This window comes from Ambystoma mexicanum, chromosome 1p (assembly GCF_040938575.1).
Source record: "Ambystoma mexicanum isolate Mex_15411 chromosome 1p, UKY_AmexF1_1, whole genome shotgun sequence".
Lineage (NCBI taxonomy): Eukaryota > Metazoa > Chordata > Amphibia > Caudata > Ambystomatidae > Ambystoma > Ambystoma mexicanum.
In genome coordinates, this window is record NC_090921.1 from 1,024,942,919 (window position 1) to 1,024,962,514 (window position 19,596).

Here is a 19,596-nt window from a genome sequence, read left to right on the forward strand (position 1 = left end):
GCTTCTACTTCAACCGTCCACATTCAAACATCTCTTGCAATTCGTGCAAAATACTACAAATTTGGCTTGTGAGGTTCCCGAATTGAGTAAAAGCACATCAGTTCACAATTAAAAAAATGACCCCCTCCGCAGTGTCCCGCATGTTACTGACCACCATACAAAGGAGGAAAAGTTGAAAGGCGGCGCCTCACAGGCCATCTCCTCAGAGTATTCATCAGTGTTCGGCCTTGACAATATTTTAATATCTTGGATGGTGTATAGTGTTCTCCCATTTCCCTTGAGAAATCAAGATTGTCAAGGGGATTCTGCTGTTTTGCCAGTTCATAGCAAGAGATGGGGATCCGAAACACCTCACAGGCAACCAATGAAGATTGGTGTTGGACAGAAACATAACGTGGCCACAGCCTCAAAGCAAAAGGCATCTATTTTCAGTGATGGAATATAATATAATTATAAATTGTCTGTTATTTTATTTTCCAAGTATTTCACTTTCCAAGTATTCAATAAAATTTGCATTTGGCAAAAGTCCTTCAAGCCGGATTTGAACCAGCGACCTAAGGATGCCTGTTTTACCACTACAGTCCTCCGCTCTACCAACTGAGCTTTCGAAGGCTTGGCAAATCAATCTCTAGCAAACTCAATACGAGCTTCCACTTCAACCGTCGACATTCAAACATCTCTTGCAATTCGTGCAAAATACTACAAATTTGGCTTGTGAGGTTCCCGAATTGAGTAAAAGCACATCAGTTCCCAATTAAAAAAATGACCCCCTCCGCAGTCTCCCGCATGTTAATGACCACCATACTAAGGGGGAAAAGTTGAAAGGCGGCGCCTCACAGGCCATCTCCTCAGAGTATTCAGCCGTGTTGGGCCTTGACAATATTTTAATATCTTGGATGGTGTATAGTGTTCTCTCATTTCCCTTGAGAAATCAAGATTGTCAAGGGGATTCTGCTGTTTTGCCAGTTCATAGCAAGAGATGGGGATCCAAAACACCTGACAGGAAACCAATGAAGATTCGTGTTGGACAGAAAAATAACGTGGCCACAGCCTCAAAGCAAAAGGCATCTATTTTCAGTGATGAAATATAATATAATTATAAATTGTCTGTTATTTTACTTTCCAAGTATTTTACTTTCCAAGTATTCAATAAAATGTGCATTTGGCAAAATTCCTTTGAGCCGGATTTGAACCAGCGACCTACGGATGCCTGTTTTACCACTACAGTCCTCCGCTCTACCAACTGAGCTATCAAAGGCATGACAAATCAACTCTAGCAAACTCAATACGAGCTTCCACTTCAACCGTCGACTTGTAAACATCTCTTGCAATTCGTGCAAAATACTACAAATTTGGCTTGTGAGGTTCCCGAATTGAGTAAAAGCACATCAGTTCACAATTAAAAAAATGACCCCCTCCGCAGTCGCCCGCATGTTACTGACCACCATACTAAGGGGGAAAAGTTGAAAGGCGGCGCCTCACAGGCCATCTCCTCAGAGTATTCAGCCCTGTTGGGCCTTGACAATATTTTAATATCTTGGATGGTGTATAGTGTTCTCTCATTTCCCTTGAGAAATCAAGATTGTCAAGGGGATTCTGCTGTTTTGCCAGTTCATAGCAAGAGATGGGGATCAAAAACACCTGACAGGAAACCAATGAAGATTCGTGTTGGACAGAAAAATAACGTGGCCACAGCCTCAAAGCAAAAGGCATCTATTTTCAGTGATGAAATATAATATAATTATAAATTGTCTGTTATTTTACTTTCCAAGTATTTTACTTTCCAAGTATTCAATAAAATGTGCATTTGGCAAAAGTCCTTTGAGCCGGATTTGAACAAGCGACCTAAGGATGCCTGTTTTACCACTACAGTCCTCCACTCTACCAACTGAGCTATCGAAGGCTTGGCAAATCAGTCTCTAGCAAGCTCAATACGAGCTTCCACTTCAACCGTCGACATTCAAACATCTCTTGCAATTCGTGCAAAATACTACAAATTTGGCTTGTGAGGTTCCCGAATTGAGTAAAAGCACATCAGTTCACAATTAAAAAAATGACCCCCTCCGCAGTGTCCCGCATGTTACTGACCACCATACAAAGGAGGAAAAGTTGAAAGGCGGCGCCTCACAGGCCATCTCCTCAGAGTATTCATCAGTGTTCGGCCTTGACAATATTTTAATATCTTGGATGGTGTATAGTGTTCTCCCATTTCCCTTGAGAAATCAAGATTGTCAAGGGGATTCTGCTGTTTTGTCAGTTCATAGCAAGAGATGGGGATCCAAAATACCTCACAGGAAACCAACGAAGATTGGTGTCGGACAGAAAAATAACGTGGCCACAGCCTCAAAGCAAAAGGCATCTATTTTCAGTGATGAAATATAATATAATTATAAATTGTCTGTTATTTTACTTTCCAAGTATTTTACTTTCCAAGTATTCAATAAAATGTGCATTTGGCAAAAGTCCTTTGAGCCAGATTTGAACCAGCGACCTAAGGATGCCTGTTTTACCACTACAGTCCTCCGCTCTACCAACTGAGCTATCAAAGGCTTGGCAAATCAACTCTAGCAAACTCAATACGAGCTTCCACTTCAACCGTCGACTTGTAAACATCTCTTGCAATTCGTGCAAAATACTACAAATTTGGCTTGTGAGGTTCCCGAATTGAGTAAAAGCACATCAGTTCACAATTAAAAAAATGACCCCCTCCGCAGTCGCCCGCATGTTACTGACCACCATACTAAGGGGGAAAAGTTGAAAGGCGGCACCTCACAGGCCATCTCCTCAGAGTATTCAGCCGCGTTGGGCCTTGACAATATTTTAATATCTTGGATGGTGTATAGTGTTCTCTCATTTCTCTTGAGAAATCAAGATTGTCAAGGGGATTCTGCTGTTTTGCCAGTTCATAGCAAGAGATGGGTATCCAAAACACCTCACAGGAAACCAATGAAGATTCGTGTTGGACAGAAAAATAACGTGGTCACAGCCTCAAAGCAAAAGGCATCTATTTTCAGTGATGAAATATAATATAATTATAAATTGTCTGTTATTTTACTTTCCAAGTATTTTACTTTCCAAGTATTCAATAAAATGTGCATTTGGCAAAAGTCCTTCGAGCCGGATTTGAACCAGCGACCTAAGGATGCCTGTTTTACCACTACAGTCCTCCGCTCTACCAACTGAGCTATCGAAGGCTTGGCAAATCAGTCTCTAGCAAGCTCAATACGGGCTTCTACTTCAACCGTCCACATTCAAACATCTCTTGCAATTCGTGCAAAATACTACAAATTTGGCTTGTGAGGTTCCCGAATTGAGTAAAAGCACATCAGTTCACAATTAAAAAAATGACCCCCTCCGCAGTGTCCCGCATGTTACTGACCACCATACAAAGGAGGAAAAGTTGAAAGGCGGCGCCTCACAGGCCATCTCCTCAGAGTATTCATCAGTGTTCGGCCTTGACAATATTTTAATATCTTGGATGGTGTATAGTGTTCTCCCATTTCCCTTGAGAAATCAAGATTGTCAAGGGGATTCTGCTGTTTTGCCAGTTCATAGCAAGAGATGGGGATCCGAAACACCTCACAGGCAACCAATGAAGATTGGTGTTGGACAGAAACATAACGTGGCCACAGCCTCAAAGCAAAAGGCATCTATTTTCAGTGATGAAATATAATATAATTATAAATTGTCTGTTATTTTACTTTCCAAGTATTTCACTTTCCAAGTATTCAATAAAATTTGCATTTGGCAAAAGTCCTTCGAGCCGGATTTGAACCAGCGACCTAAGGATGCCTGTTTTACCACTACAGTCCTCCGCTCTACCAACTGAGCTTTCGAAGGCTTGGCAAATCAATCTCTAGCAAACTCAATACGAGCTTCCACTTCAACCGTCGACTTGTAAACATCTCTTGCAATTCGTGCAAAATACTACAAATTTGGCTTGTGACGTTCCCGAATTGAGTAAAAGCACATCAGTTCCCAATTAAAAAAATGACCCCCTCCGCAGTCTCCCGCATGTTACTGACCAACATACTAAGGGGGAAAAGTTGAAAGGCGGCGCCTCACAGGCCATCTCCTCAGAGTATTCAGCCGTGTTGGGCCTTGACAATATTTTAATATCTTGGATGGTGTATGCTGTTCTCTCATTTCCCTTGAGAAATCAAGATTGTCAAGGGGATTCTGCTGTTTTGCCAGTTCATAGCAAGAGATGGGGATCCGAAACACCTCACAGGCAACCAATGAAGATTGGTGTTGGACAGAAACATAACGTGGCCACAGCCTCAAAGCAAAAGGCATCTATTTTCAGTGATGAAATATAATATAATTATAAATTGTCTGTTATTTTATTTTCCAAGTATTTTACTTTCCAAGTATTCAATAAAATTTGCATTTGGCAGAAGTCCTTCGAGCCGGATTTGAACCAGCGACCTAAGGATGCCTGTTTTACCACTACAGTCCTCCGCTCTACCAACTGAGCTTTCGAAGGCTTGGCAAATCATTCTCTAGCAAACTCAATACGAGCTTCCACTTCAACCGTCGACTTGTAAACATCTCTTGCAATTCGTGCAAAATACTACAAATTTGGCTTGTGAGGTTCCCGAATTGAGTAAAAGCACATCAGTTCCCAATTAAAAAAATGACCCCCTCCGCAGTCTCCCGCATGTTAATGACCACCATACTAAGGGGGAAAAGTTGAAAGGCGGCGCCTCACAGGCCATCTCCTCAGAGTATTCAGCCGTGTTGGGCCTTGACAATATTTTAATATCTTGGATGGTGTATAGTGTTCTCTCATTTCCCTTGAGAAATCAAGATTGTCAAGGGGATTCTGCTGTTTTGCCAGTTCATAGCAAGAGATGGGGATCCAAAACACCTGACAGGAAACCAATGAAGATTCGTGTTGGACAGAAAAATAACGTGGCCACAGCCTCAAAGCAAAAGGCATCTATTTTCAGTGATGAAATATAATATAATTATAAATTGTCTGTTATTTTACTTTCCAAGTATTTTACTTTCCAAGTATTCAATAAAATGTGCATTTGGCAAAAGTCCTTTGAGCCGGATTTGAACCTGCGACCTACGGATGCCTGTTTTACCACTACAGTCCTCCGCTCTACCAACTGAGCTATCAAAGGCATGACAAATCAACTCTAGCAAACTCAATACGAGCTTCCACTTCAACCGTCGACTTGTAAACATCTCTTGCAATTCGTGCAAAATACTACAAATTTGGCTTGTGAGGTTCCCGAATTGAGTAAAAGCACATCAGTTCACAATTAAAAAAATGACCCCCTCCGCAGTCGCCCGCATGTTACTGACCACCATACTAAGGGGGAAAAGTTGAAAGGCGGCGCCTCACAGGCCATCTCCTCAGAGTATTCAGCCCTGTTGGGCCTTGACAATATTTTAATATCTTGGATGGTGTATAGTGTTCTCTCATTTCCCTTGAGAAATCAAGATTGTCAAGGGGATTCTGCTGTTTTGCCAGTTCATAGCAAGAGATGGGGATCAAAAACACCTGACAGGAAACCAATGAAGATTCGTGTTGGACAGAAAAATAACGTGGTCACAGCCTCAAAGCAAAAGGCATCTATTTTCAGTGATGAAATATAATATAATTATAAATTGTCTGTTATTTTACTTTCCAAGTATTTTACTTTCCAAGTATTCAATAAAATGTGCATTTGGCAAAAGTCCTTCGAGTCGGATTTGAACCAGCGACCTAAGGATGCCTGTTTTACCACTACAGTCCTCCGCTCTACCAACTGAGCTATCGAAGGCTTGGCAAATCAGTTTCTAGCAAGCTCAATACGAGCTTCTACTTCAACCGTCCACATTCAAACATCTCTTGCAATTCGTGCAAAATACTACAAATTTGGCTTGTGAGGTTCCCGAATTGAGTAAAAGCACATCAGTTCACAATTAAAAAAATGACCCCCTCCGCAGTGTCCCGCATGTTACTGACCACCATACAAAGGAGGAAAAGTTGAAAGGCGGCGCCTCACAGGCCATCTCCTCAGAGTATTCATCAGTGTTCGGCCTTGACAATATTTTAATATCTTGGATGGTGTATAGTGTTCTCCCATTTCCCTTGAGAAATCAAGATTGTCAAGGGGATTCTGCTGTTTTGCCAGTTCATAGCAAGAGATGGGGATCCGAAACACCTCACAGGCAACCAATGAAGATTGGTGTTGGACAGAAACATAACGTGGCCACAGCCTCAAAGCAAAAGGCATCTATTTTCAGTGATGAAATATACTATAATTATAAATTGTCTGTTATTTTACTTTCCAAGTATTTCACTTTCCAAGTATTCAATAAAATTTGCATTTGGCAAAAGTCCTTCGAGCCAGACTTGAACCAGCGACCTAAGGATGCCTGTTTTACCACTACAGTCCTCCGCTCTACCAACTGAGCTTTCGAAGGCTTGGCAAATCAATCTCTAGCAAACTCAATACGAGCTTCCACTTCAACCGTCGACTTGTAAACATCTCTTGCAATTCGTGCAAAATACTACAAATTTGGCTTGTGACGTTCCCGAATTGAGTAAAAGCACATCAGTTCCCAATTAAAAAAATGACCCCCTCCGCAGTCTCCCGCATGTTACTGACCAACATACTAAGGGGGAAAAGTTGAAAGGCGGCGCCTCACAGGCCATCTCCTCAGAGTATTCAGCCGTGTTGGGCCTTGACAATATTTTAATATCTTGGATGGTGTATGCTGTTCTCTCATTTCCCTTGAGAAATCAAGATTGTCAAGGGGATTCTGCTGTTTTGCCAGTTCATAGCAAGAGATGGGGATCCGAAACACCTCACAGGCAACCAATGAAGATTGGTGTTGGACAGAAACATAACGTGGCCACAGCCTCAAAGCAAAAGGCATCTATTTTCAGTGATGAAATATAATATAATTATAAATTGTCTGTTATTTTATTTTCCAAGTATTTTACTTTCCAAGTATTCAATAAAATTTGCATTTGGCAGAAGTCCTTCGAGCTGGATTTGAACCAGCGACCTAAGGATGCCTGTTTTACCACTACAGTCCTCCGCTCTACCAACTGAGCTTTCGAAGGCTTGGCAAATCATTCTCTAGCAAACTCAATACGAGTTTCCACTTCAACCGTCGACTTGTAAACATCTCTTGCAATTCGTGCAAAATACTACAAATTTGGCTTGTGAGGTTCCCGAATTGAGTAAAAGCACATCAGTTCCCAATTAAAAAAATTACCCCCTCCGCAGTCTCCCGCATGTTAATGACCACCATACTAAGGGGGAAAAGTTGAAAGGCGGCGCCTCACAGGCCATCTCCTCAGAGTATTCAGCCGTGTTGGGCCTTGACAATATTTTAATATCTTGGATGGTGTATAGTGTTCTCTCATTTCCCTTGAGAAATCAAGATTGTCAAGGGGATTCTGCTGTTTTGCCAGTTCATAGCAAGAGATGGGGATCCAAAACACCTGACAGGAAACCAATGAAGATTCGTGTTGGACAGAAAAATAACGTGGCCACAGCCTCAAAGCAAAAGGCATCTATTTTCAGTGATGAAATATAATATAATTATGAATTGTCTGTTATTTTACTTTCCAAGTATTTTACTTTCCAAGTATTCAATAAAATGTGCATTTGGCAAAAGTCCTTTGAGCCGGATTTGAACCAGCGACCTACGGATGCCTGTTTTACCACTACAGTCCTCCGCTCTACCAACTGAGCTATCAAAGGCATGACAAATCAACTCTAGCAAACTCAATAGGAGCTTCCACTTCAACCGTCGACTTGTAAACATCTCTTGCAATTCGTGCAAAATACTACAAATTTGGCTTGTGAGGTTCCCGAATTGAGTAAAAGCACATCAGTTCACAATTAAAAAAATGACCCCCTCCGCAGTCGCCCGCATGTTACTGACCACCATACTAAGGGGGAAAAGTTGAAAGGCGGCGCCTCACAGGCCATCTCCTCAGAGTATTCAGCCCTGTTGGGCCTTGACAATATTTTAATATCTTGGATGGTGTATAGTGTTCTCTCATTTCCCTTGAGAAATCAAGATTGTCAAGGGGATTCTGCTGTTTTGCCAGTTCATAGCAAGAGATGGGGATCAAAAACACCTGACAGGAAACCAATGAAGATTCGTGTTGGACAGAAAAATAACGTGGCCACAGCCTCAAAGCAAAAGGCATCTATTTTCAGTGATGAAATATAATATAATTATAAATTGTCTGTTATTTTACTTTCCAAGTATTTTACTTTCCAAGTATTCAATAAAATGTGCATTTGGCAAAAGTCCTTTGAGCCGGATTTGAACCAGCGACCTAAGGATGCCTGTTTTACCACTACAGTCCTCCGCTCTACCAACTGAGCTATCGAAGGCTTGGCAAATCAGTCTCTAGCAAGCTCAATACGAGCTTCCACTTCAACCGTCGACATTCAAACATCTCTTGCAATTCGTGCAAAATACTACAAATTTGGCTTGTGAGGTTCCCGAATTGAGTAAAAGCACATCAGTTCACAATTAAAAAAATGACCCCCTCCGCAGTGTCCCGCATGTTACTGACCACCATACAAAGGAGGAAAAGTTGAAAGGCGGCGCCTCACAGGCCATCTCCTCAGAGTATTCATCAGTGTTTGGCCTTGACAATATTTTAATATCTTGGATGGTGTATAGTGTTCTCCCATTTCCCTTGAGAAATCAAGATTGTCAAGGGGATTCTGCTGTTTTGTCAGTTCATAGCAAGAGATGGGGATCCAAAATACCTCACAGGAAACCAACGAAGATTGGTGTCGGACAGAAAAATAACGTGGCCACAGCCTCAAAGCAAAAGGCATCTATTTTCAGTGATGAAATATAATATAATTATAAATTGTCTGTTATTTTACTTTCCAAGTATTTTACTTTCCAAGTATTCAATACAATGTGCATTTGGCAAAAGTCCTTCGAGCCGGATTTGAAACAGCGACCTAAGGATGCCTGTTTTACCACTACAGTCCCAAGCTCTACCAACTGAGCTATCGAAGGCTTGGCAAATCGTTCTCTAGCAAACTCAATACGAGATTCCACTTCAACCGTCGACTTGTAAACATCTCTTGCAATTCGTGCAAAATACTACAAATTTGGCTTGTGAGGTTCCCGAATTGAGTAAAAGCACATCAGTTCACAATTAAAAAAATGACCCCCTCCGCAGTCTCCCGCATGTTACTGACCACCATACTAAGGGGGAAAAGTTGAAAGGCGGCACCTCACAGGCCATCTCCTCAGAGTATTCAGCCGCGTTGGGCCTTGACAATATTTTAATATCTTGGATGGTGTATAGTGTTCTCTCATTTCCCTTGAGAAATCAAGATTGTCAAGGGGATTCTGCTGTTTTGCCAGTTCATAGCAAGAGATGGGGATCCAAAACACCTCACAGGAAACCAATGAAGATTCGTGTTGGACAGAAAAATAACGTGGTCACAGCCTCAAAGCAAAAGGCATCTATTTTCAGTGATGAAATATAATATAATTATAAATTGTCTGTTATTTTACTTTCCAAGTATTTTACTTTCCAAGTATTCAATAAAATGTGCATTTGGCAAAAGTCCTTCGAGCCGGATTTGAACCAGCGACCTAAGGATGCCTGTTTTACCACTACAGTCCTCTGCTCTACCAACTGAGCTATCGAAGGCTTGGCAAATCAGTCTCTAGCAAGCTCAATACGAGCTTCTACTTCAACCGTCTACATTCAAACATCTCTTGCAATTTGTGCAAAATACTACAAATTTGGCTTGTGAGGTTCCCGAATTGAGTAAAAGCACATCAGTTCACAATTAAAAAAATGACCCCCTCCGCAGTGTCCCGCATGTTACTGACCACCATACAAAGGAGGAAAAGTTGAAAGGCGGCGCCTCACAGGCCATCTCCTCAGAGTATTCATCAGTGTTCGGCCTTGACAATATTTTAATATCTTGGATGGTGTATAGTGTTCTCCCATTTCCCTTGAGAAATCAAGATTGTCAAGGGGATTCTGCTGTTTTGCCAGTTCATAGCAAGAGATGGGGATCCGAAACACCTCACAGGCAACCAATGAAGATTGGTGTTGGACAGAAACATAACGTGGCCACAGCCTCAAAGCAAAAGGCATCTATTTTCAGTGATGAAATATAATATAATTATAAATTGTCTGTTATTTTATTTTCCAAGTATTTCACTTTCCAAGTATTCAATAAAATTTGCATTTGGCAAAAGTCCTTCGAGCAGGATTTGAACCAGCGACCTAAGGATGCCTGTTTTACCACAACAGTCCTCCGCTCTACCAACTGAGCTTTCGAAGGCTTGGCAAATCAATCTCTAGCAAACTCAATACGAGCTTCCACTTCAACCGTCGACTTGTAAACATCTCTTGCAATTCGTGCAAAATACTACAAATTTGGCTTGTGAGGTTCCCGAATTGAGTAAAAGCACATCAGTTCCCAATTAAAAAAATGACCCCCTCCGCAGTCTCCCGCATGTTAATGACCACCATACTAAGGGGGAAAAGTTGAAAGGCGGCGCCTCACAGGCCATCTCCTCAGAGTATTCAGCCGTGTTGGGCCTTGACAATATTTTAATATCTTGGATGGTGTATAGTGTTCTCTCATTTCCCTTGAGAAATCAAGATTGTCAAGGGGATTCTGCTGTTTTGCCAGTTCATAGCAAGAGATGGGGATCCAAAACACCTGACAGGAAACCAATGAAGATTCGTGTTGGACAGAAAAATAACGTGGCCACAGCCTCAAAGCAAAAGGCATCTATTTTCAGTGATGAAATATAATATAATTATAAATTGTCTGTTATTTTACTTTCCAAGTATTTTACTTTCCAAGTATTCAATAAAATGTGCATTTGGCAAAAGTCCTTTGAGCCGGATTTGAACCAGAGACCTACGGATGCCTGTTTTACCACTACAGTCCTCCGCTCTACCAACTGAGCTATCAAAGGCATGACAAATCAACTCTAGCAAACTCAATACGAGCTTCCACTTCAACCGTCGACTTGTAAACATCTCTTGCAATTCGTGCAAAATACTACAAATTTGGCTTGTGAGGTTCCCGAATTGAGTAAAAGCACATCAGTTCACAATTAAAAAAATGACCCCCTCCGCAGTCGCCCGCATGTTACTGACCACCATACTAAGGGGGAAAAGTTGAAAGGCGGCGCCTCACAGGCCATCTCCTCAGAGTATTCAGCCCTGTTGGGCCTTGACAATATTTTAATATCTTGGATGGTGTATAGTGTTCTCTCATTTCCCTTGAGAAATCAAGATTGTCAAGGGGATTCTGCTGTTTTGCCAGTTCATAGCAAGAGATGGGGATCAAAAACACCTGACAGGAAACCAATGAAGATTCGTGTTGGACAGAAAAATAACGTGGCCACAGCCTCAAAGCAAAAGGCATCTATTTTCAGTGATGAAATAAAATATAATTATAAATTGTCTGTTATTTTACTTTCCAAGTATTTTACTTTCCAAGTATTCAATAAAATGTGCATTTGGCAAAAGTCCTTTGAGCCGGATTTGAACCAGCGACCTAAGGATGCCTGTTTTACCACTACAGTCCACCGCTCTACCAACTGAGCTATCGAAGGCTTGGCAAATCAGTCTCTAGCAAGCTCAATACGAGCTTCCACTTCAACCGTCGACATTCAAACATCTCTTGCAATTCGTGCAAAATACTACAAATTTGGCTTGTGAGGTTCCCGAATTGAGTAAAAGCACATCAGTTCACAATTAAAAAAATGACCCCCTCCGCAGTGTCCCGCATGTTACTGACCACCATACAAAGGAGGAAAAGTTGAAAGGCGGCGCCTCACAGGCCATCTCCTCAGAGTATTCATCAGTGTTCGGCCTTGACAATATTTTAATATCTTGGATGGTGTATAGTGTTCTCCCATTTCCCTTGAGAAATCAAGATTGTCAAGGGGATTCTGCTGTTTTGTCAGTTCATAGCAAGAGATGGGGATCCAAAATACCTCACAGGAAACCAACGAAGATTGGTGTCGGACAGAAAAATAACGTGGCCACAGCCTCAAAGCAAAAGGCATCTATTTTCAGTGATGAAATATAATATAATTATAAATTGTCTGTTATTTTACTTTCCAAGTATTTTACTTTCCAAGTATTCAATACAATGTGCATTTGGCAAAAGTCCTTCGAGCCGGATTTGAAACAGCGACCTAAGGATGCCTGTTTTACCACTACAGTCCCACGCTCTACCAACTGAGCTATCGAAGGCTTGGCAAATCGATCTCTAGCAAACTCAATACGAGCTTCCACTTCAACCGTCGACTTGTAAACATCTCTTGCAATTCGTGCAAAATACTACAAATTTAGCTTGTGAGGTTCCCGAATTGAGTAAAAGCACATCAGTTCCCAATTAAAAAAATAACCCCCTCCGCAGTCTCCCGCATGTTAATGACCACCATACTAAGGGGGAAAAGTTGAAAGGCGGCGCCTCACAGGCCATCTCCTCAGAGTATTCAGCCGTGTTGGGCCTTGACAATATTTTAATATCTTGGATGGTGTATAGTGTTCTCTCATTTCCCTTGAGAAATCAAGATTGTCAAGGGGATTCTGCTGTTTTGCCAGTTCATAGCAAGAGATGGGGATCCAAAACACCTGACAGGAAACCAATGAAGATTCGTGTTGGACAGAAAAATAACGTGGCCACAGCCTCAAAGCAAAAGGCATCTATTTGCAGTGATGAAATATAATATAATTATAAATTATCTGTTATTTTACTTTCCAAGTATTTTACTTTCCAAGTATTCAATAAAATGTGCATTTGGCAAAAGTCCTTTGAGCCGGATTTGAACCAGCGACCTAAGGATGCCTGTTTTACCACTACAGTCCTCCGCTCTACCAACTGAGCTATCAAAGGCTTGGCAAATCAACTCTAGCAAACTCAATACGAGCTTCCACTTCAACCGTCGACTTGTAAACATCTCTTGCAATTCGTGCAAAATACTACAAATTTGGCTTGTGAGGTTCCCGAATTGAGTAAAAGCACATCAGTTCCCAATTAAAAAAATGACCCCCTCCGCAGTCTCCCGCATGTTAATGACCACCATACTAAGGGGGAAAAGTTGAAAGGCGGCGCCTCACAGGCCATCTCCTCAGAGTATTCAGCCGTGTTGGGCCTTGACAATATTTTAATATCTTGGATGGTGTATAGTGTTCTCTCATTTCCCTTGAGAAATCAAGATTGTCAAGGGGATTCTGCTGTTTTGCCAGTTCATAGCAAGAGATGGGGATCCAAAACACCTGACAGGAAACCAATGAAGATTTGTGTTGGACAGAAAAATAACGTGGCCACAGCCTCAAAGCAAAAGGCATCTATTTTCAGTGATGAAATATAATATAATTATAAATTATCTGTTATTTTACTTTCCAAGTATTTTACTTTCCAAGTATTCAATAAAATGTGCATTTGGCAAAAGTCCTTTGAGCCGGATTTGAACCAGCGACCTAAGGATGCCTGTTTTACCACTACAGTCCTCCGCTCTACCAACTGAGCTATCAAAGGCTTGGCAAATCAACTCTAGCAAACTCAATACGAGCTTCCACTTCAACCGTCGACTTGTAAACATCTCTTGCAATTCGTGCAAAATACTACAAATTTGGCTTGTGAGGTTCCCGAATTGAGTAAAAGCACATCAGTTCACAATTAAAAAAATGACCCCCTCCGCAGTGTCCCGCATGTTACTGACCACCATACAAAGGAGGAAAAGTTGAAAGGCGGCGCCTCACAGGCCATCTCCTCAGAGTATTCATCAGTGTTCGGCCTTGACAATATTTTAATATCTTGGATGGTGTATAGTGTTCTCCCATTTCCCTTGAGAAATCAAGATTGTCAAGGGGATTCTGCTGTTTTGCCAGTTCATAGCAAGAGATGGGGATCCGAAACACCTCACAGGCAACCAATGAAGATTGGTGTTGGACAGAAACATAACGTGGCCACAGCCTCAAAGCAAAAGGCATCTATTTTCAGTGATGAAATATAATATAATTATAAATTGTCTGTTATTTTATTTTCCAAGTATTTCACTTTCCAAGTATTCAATAAAATTTGCATTTGGCAAAAGTCCTTCGAGCCGGATTTGAACCAGCGACCTAAGGATGCCTGTTTTACCACTACAGTCCTCTGCTCTACCAACTGAGCTTTCGAAGGCTTGGCAAATCAATCTCTAGCAAACTCAATACGAGCTTCCACTTCAACCGTCGACTTGTAAACATCTCTTGCAATTCGTGCAAAATACTACAAATTTGGCTTGTGAGGTTCCCGAATTGAGTAAAAGCACATCAGTTCCCAATTAAAAAAATGACCCCCTCCGCAGTCTCCCGCATGTTAATGACCACCATACTAAGGGGGAAAAGTTGAAAGGCGGCGCCTCACAGGCCATCTCCTCAGAGTATTCAGCCGTGTTGGGCCTTGCCAATATTTTAATATCTTGGATGGTGTATAGTGTTCTCTCATTTCCCTTGAGAAATCAAGATAGTCAAGGGGATTCTGCTGTTTTGCCAGTTCATAGCAAGAGATGGGGATCCAAAACACCTGACAGGAAACCAATGAAGATTTGTGTTGGACAGAAAAATAACGTGGCCACAGCCTCAAAGCAAAAGGCATCTATTTTCAGTGATGAAATATAATATAATTATAAATTGTCTGTTATTTTACTTTCCAAGTATTTTACTTTCCAAGTATTCAATAAAATGTGCATTTGGCAAAAGTCCTTTGAGCCGGATTTGAACCAGCGACCTAAGGATGCCTGTTTTACCACTACAGTCCTCCGCTCTACCAACTGAGCTATCGAAGGCTTGGCAAATCAACTCTAGCAAACTGAATACGAGCTTCCACTTCAACCGTCGACTTGTAAACATCTCTTGCAATTCGTGCAAAATACTACAAATTTGGCTTGTGAGGTTCCCGAATTGAGTAAAAGCACATCAGTTCACAATTAAAAAAATGACCCCCTCCGCAGTCGCCCGCATGTTACTGACCACCATACTAAGGGGGAAAAGCTGAAAGGCGGCACCTCACAGGCCATCTCCTCAGAGTATTCAGCCGCGTTGGGCCTTGACAATATTTTAATATCTTGGATGGTGTATAGTGTTCTCTCATTTCTCTTGAGAAATCAAGATTGTCAAGGGGATTCTGCTGTTTTGCCAGTTCATAGCAAGAGATGGGGATCCAAAACACCTCACAGGAAACCAATGAAGATTCGTGTTGGACAGAAAAATAACGTGGTCACAGCCTCAAAGCAAAAGGCATCTATTTTCAGTGATGAAATATAATATAATTATAAATTGTCTGTTATTTTACTTTCCAAGTATTTTACTTTCCAAGTATTCAATAAAATGTGCATTTGGCAAAAGTCCTTCGAGCCGGATTTGAACCAGCAACCTAAGGATGCCTGTTTTACCACTACAGTCCTCCGCTCTACCAACTGAGCTATCGAAGGCTTGGCAAATCAGTCTCTAGCAAGCTCAATACGAGCTTCCACTTCAACCGTCGACATTCAAACATCTCTTGCAATTCGTGCAAAATACTACAAATTTGGCTTGTGAGGTTCCCGAATTGAGTAAAAGCACATCAGTTCCCAATTAAAAAAATGACCCCCTCCGCAGTCTCCCGCATGTTTCTGACCACCATACAAAGGAGGAAAAGTTGAAAGGCGGCGCCTCACAGGCCATCTCCTCAGAGTATTCATCAGTGTTCGGCCTTGACAATATTTTAATATCTTGGATGGTGTATAGTGTTCTCCCATTTCCCTTGAGAAATCAAGATTGTCAAGGGGATTCTGCTGTTTTGTCAGTTCATAGCAAGAGATGGGGATCCAAAATACCTCACAGGAAACCAACGAAGATTGGTGTCGGACAGAAAAATAACGTGGCCACAGCCTCAAAGCAAAAGGCATCTATTTTCAGTGATGAAATATAATATAATTATAAATTGTCTGTTATTTTACTTTCCAAGTATTTTACTTTCCAAGTATTCAATAAAATGTGCATTTGGCAAAAGTCCTTAGAGCCGGATTTGAACCAGCGACCTAAGGATGCCTGTTTTACCACTACAGTCCTCCGCTCTACCAACTGAGCTATCGAAGGCTTGGCAAATCGTTCTCTAGCAAACTCAATACGAGCTTCCACTTCAACCGTCGACTTGTAAACATCTCTTGCAATTCGTGCAAAATACTACAAATTTGGCTTGTGACGTTCCCGAATTGAGTAAAAGCACATCAGTTCCCAATTAAAAAAATGACCCCCTCCGCAGTCTCCCGCATGTTACTGACCACCATACAAAGGAGGAAAAGTTGAAAGGCGGCGCCTCACAGGCCATCTCCTCAGAGTATTCATCAGTGTTCGGCCTTGACAATATTTTAATATCTTGGATGGTGTATAGTGTTCTCCCATTTCCCTTGATAAATCAAGATTGTCAAGGGGATTCTGCTGTTTTGCCAGTTCATAGCAAGAGATGGGGATCCAAAATACGTCACAGGAAACCAACGAAGATTGGTGTCGGACAGAAAAATAACGTGGCCACAGCCTCAAAGCAAAAGGCATCTATTTTCAGTGATGAAATATAATATAATTATAAATATTCTGTTATTTTATTTTCCAAGTATTTTACTTTCCAAGTATTCAATAAAATTTGCATTTGGCAAAAGTCCTTCGAGCCGGATTTGAACCAGCAACCTAAGGATGCCTGTTTTACCACTACAGTCCTCCGCTCTACCAACTGAGCTTTCGAAGGCTTGGCAAAATATTCTCTAGCAAACTCAATACGAGCTTCCACTTCAACCGTCGACTTATAAACATCTCTTGCAATTCGTGCAAAATACTACAAATTTGGCTTGTGAGGTTCCCGAATTGAGTAAAAGCACATCAGTTCCCAATTAAAAAAATGACCCCCTCCGCAGTCTCCCGCATGTTAATGACCACCATACTAAGGGGGAAAAGTTGAAAGGTGGCGCCTCACAGGCCATCTCCTCAGAGTATTCAGCCGTGTTGGGCCTTGACAATATTTTAATATCTTGGATGGTGTATAGTGTTCTCTCATTTCCCTTGAGAAATCAAGATTGTCAAGGGGATTCTGCTGTTTTGCCAGTTCATAGCAAGAGATGGGGATCCAAAACACCTGACAGGAAACCAATGAAGATTCGTGTTGGACAGAAAAATAACGTGGCCACAGCCTCAAAGCAAAAGGCATCTATTTTCAGTGATGAAATATAATATAATTATAAATTGTCTGTTATTTTACTTTCCAAGTATTTTACTTTCCAAGTATTCAATAAAATGTGCATTTGGCAAAAGTCCTTTGAGCCGGATTTGAACCAGCGACCTAAGGATGCCTGTTTTACCACTACAGTCCTCCGCTCTACCAACTGAGCTATCGAAGGCTTGGCAAATCGTTCTCTAGCAAACTCAATACGAGCTTCCACTTCAACCGTCGACTTGTAAACATCTCTTGCAATTCGTGCAAAATACTACAAATTTGGCTTGTGACGTTCCCGAATTGAGTAAAAGCACATCAGTTCCCAATTAAAAAAATGACCCCCTCCGCAGTCTCCCGCATGTTACTGACCACCATACTAAGGGGGAAAAGCTGAAAGGCGGCACCTCACAGGCCATCTCCTCAGAGTATTCAGCCGCGTTGGGCCTTGACAATATTTTAATATCTTGGATGGTGTATAGTGTTCTCTCATTTCTCTTGAGAAATCAAGATTGTCAAGGGGATTCTGCTGTTTTGCCAGTTCATAGCAAGAGATGGGGATCCAAAACACCTCACAGGAAACCAATGAAGATTCGTGTTGGACAGAAAAATAACGTGGTCACAGCCTCAAAGCAAAAGGCATCTATTTTCAGTGATGAAATATAATATAATTATAAATTGTCTGTTATTTTACTTTCCAAGTATTTTACTTTCCAAGTATTCAATAAAATGTGCATTTGGCAAAAGTCCTTCGAGCCGGATTTGAACCAGCAACCTAAGGATGCCTGTTTTACCACTACAGTCCTCCGCTCTACCAACTGAGCTATCGAAGGCTTGGCAAATCAGTCTCTAGCAAGCTCAATACGAGCTTCCACTTCAACCGTCGACATTCAAACATCTCTTGCAATTCGTGCAAAATACTACAAATTTGGCTTGTGAGGTTCCCGAATTGAGTAAAAGCACATCAGTTCCCAATTAAAAAAATGACCCCCTCCGCAGTCTCCCGCATGTTTCTGACCACCATACAAAGGAGGAAAAGTTGAAAGGCGGCGCCTCACAGGCCATCTCCTCAGAGTATTCATCAGTGTTCGGCCTTGACAATATTTTAATATCTTGGATGGTGTATAGTGTTCTCCCATTTCCCTTGAGAAATCAAGATTGTCAAGGGGATTCTGCTGTTTTGTCAGTTCATAGCAAGAGATGGGGATCCAAAATACCTCACAGGAAACCAACGAAGATTGGTGTCGGACAGAAAAATAACGTGGCCACAGCCTCAAAGCAAAAGGCATCTATTTTCAGTGATGAAATATAATATAATTATAAATTGTCTGTTATTTTACTTTCCAAGTATTTTACTTTCCAAGTATTCAATAAAATGTGCATTTGGCAAAAGTCCTTAGAGCCGGATTTGAACCAGCGACCTAAGGATGCCTGTTTTACCACTACAGTCCTCCGCTCTACCAACTGAGCTATCGAAGGCTTGGCAAATCGTTCTCTAGCAAACTCAATACGAGCTTCCACTTCAACCGTCGACTTGTAAACATCTCTTGCAATTCGTGCAAAATACTACAAATTTGGCTTGTGACGTTCCCGAATTGAGTAAAAGCACATCAGTTCCCAATTAAAAAAATGACCCCCTCCGCAGTCTCCCGCATGTTACTGACCACCATACAAAGGAGGAAAAGTTGAAAGGCGGCGCCTCACAGGCCATCTCCTCAGAGTATTCATCAGTGTTCGGCCTTGACAATATTTTAATATCTTGGATGGTGTATAGTGTTCTCCCATTTCCCTTGATAAATCAAGATTGTCAAGGGGATTCTGCTGTTTTGCCAGTTCATAGCAAGAGATGGGGATCCAAAATACGTCACAGGAAACCAACGAAGATTGGTGTCGGACAGAAAAATAACGTGGCCACAGCCTCAAAGCAAAAGGCATCTATTTTCAGTGATGAAATATAATATAATTATAAATATTCTGTTATTTTATTTTCCAAGTATTTTACTTTCCAAGTATTCAATAAAATTTGCATTTGGCAAAAGTCCTTCGAGCCGGATTTGAACCAGCAACCTAAGGATGCCTGTTTTACCACTACAGTCCTCCGCTCTACCAACTGAGCTTTCGAAGGCTTGGCAAAATATTCTCTAGCAAACTCAATACGAGCTTCCACTTCAACCGTCGACTTATAAACATCTCTTGCAATTCGTGCAAAATACTACAAATTTGGCTTGTGAGGTTCCCGAATTGAGTAAAAGCACATCAGTTCCCAATTAAAAAAATGACCCCCTCCGCAGTCTCCCGCATGTTAATGACCACCATACTAAGGGGGAAAAGTTGAAAGGTGGCGCCTCACAGGCCATCTCCTCAGAGTATTCAGCCGTGTTGG

At 41.5% G+C, this 19,596-nt stretch overlaps 6 non-coding genes across 6 annotated transcripts; all 6 read right to left on the minus strand.

Moving 5' to 3' along the window:
• Window positions 1–3,108: 3,108 nt before the first annotated feature.
• On the minus strand, window positions 3,109–3,194 carry TRNAY-GUA (transfer RNA tyrosine (anticodon GUA)). The gene is given in 2 exon segments: window positions 3,109–3,144; window positions 3,158–3,194. It is a non-coding gene; the product is annotated as a tRNA-Tyr (tRNA).
• A 6,372-nt stretch (window positions 3,195–9,566) lies between these two features.
• TRNAY-GUA (transfer RNA tyrosine (anticodon GUA)) lies at window positions 9,567–9,652 on the minus strand. The gene is given in 2 exon segments: window positions 9,567–9,602; window positions 9,616–9,652. It is a non-coding gene; the product is annotated as a tRNA-Tyr (tRNA).
• A 3,143-nt stretch (window positions 9,653–12,795) lies between these two features.
• On the minus strand, window positions 12,796–12,881 carry TRNAY-GUA (transfer RNA tyrosine (anticodon GUA)). Its single transcript is given in 2 exon segments — window positions 12,796–12,831; window positions 12,845–12,881. It is a non-coding gene; the product is annotated as a tRNA-Tyr (tRNA).
• Window positions 12,882–13,440: 559 nt separating this feature from the next.
• TRNAY-GUA (transfer RNA tyrosine (anticodon GUA)) lies at window positions 13,441–13,526 on the minus strand. Its single transcript is given in 2 exon segments — window positions 13,441–13,476; window positions 13,490–13,526. It is a non-coding gene; the product is annotated as a tRNA-Tyr (tRNA).
• A 1,850-nt stretch (window positions 13,527–15,376) lies between these two features.
• Window positions 15,377–15,462, minus strand: TRNAY-GUA (transfer RNA tyrosine (anticodon GUA)). Its single transcript is given in 2 exon segments — window positions 15,377–15,412; window positions 15,426–15,462. It is a non-coding gene; the product is annotated as a tRNA-Tyr (tRNA).
• A 2,498-nt stretch (window positions 15,463–17,960) lies between these two features.
• On the minus strand, window positions 17,961–18,046 carry TRNAY-GUA (transfer RNA tyrosine (anticodon GUA)). The gene is given in 2 exon segments: window positions 17,961–17,996; window positions 18,010–18,046. It is a non-coding gene; the product is annotated as a tRNA-Tyr (tRNA).
• Between the last annotated feature and the right edge of the window lie 1,550 nt (window positions 18,047–19,596).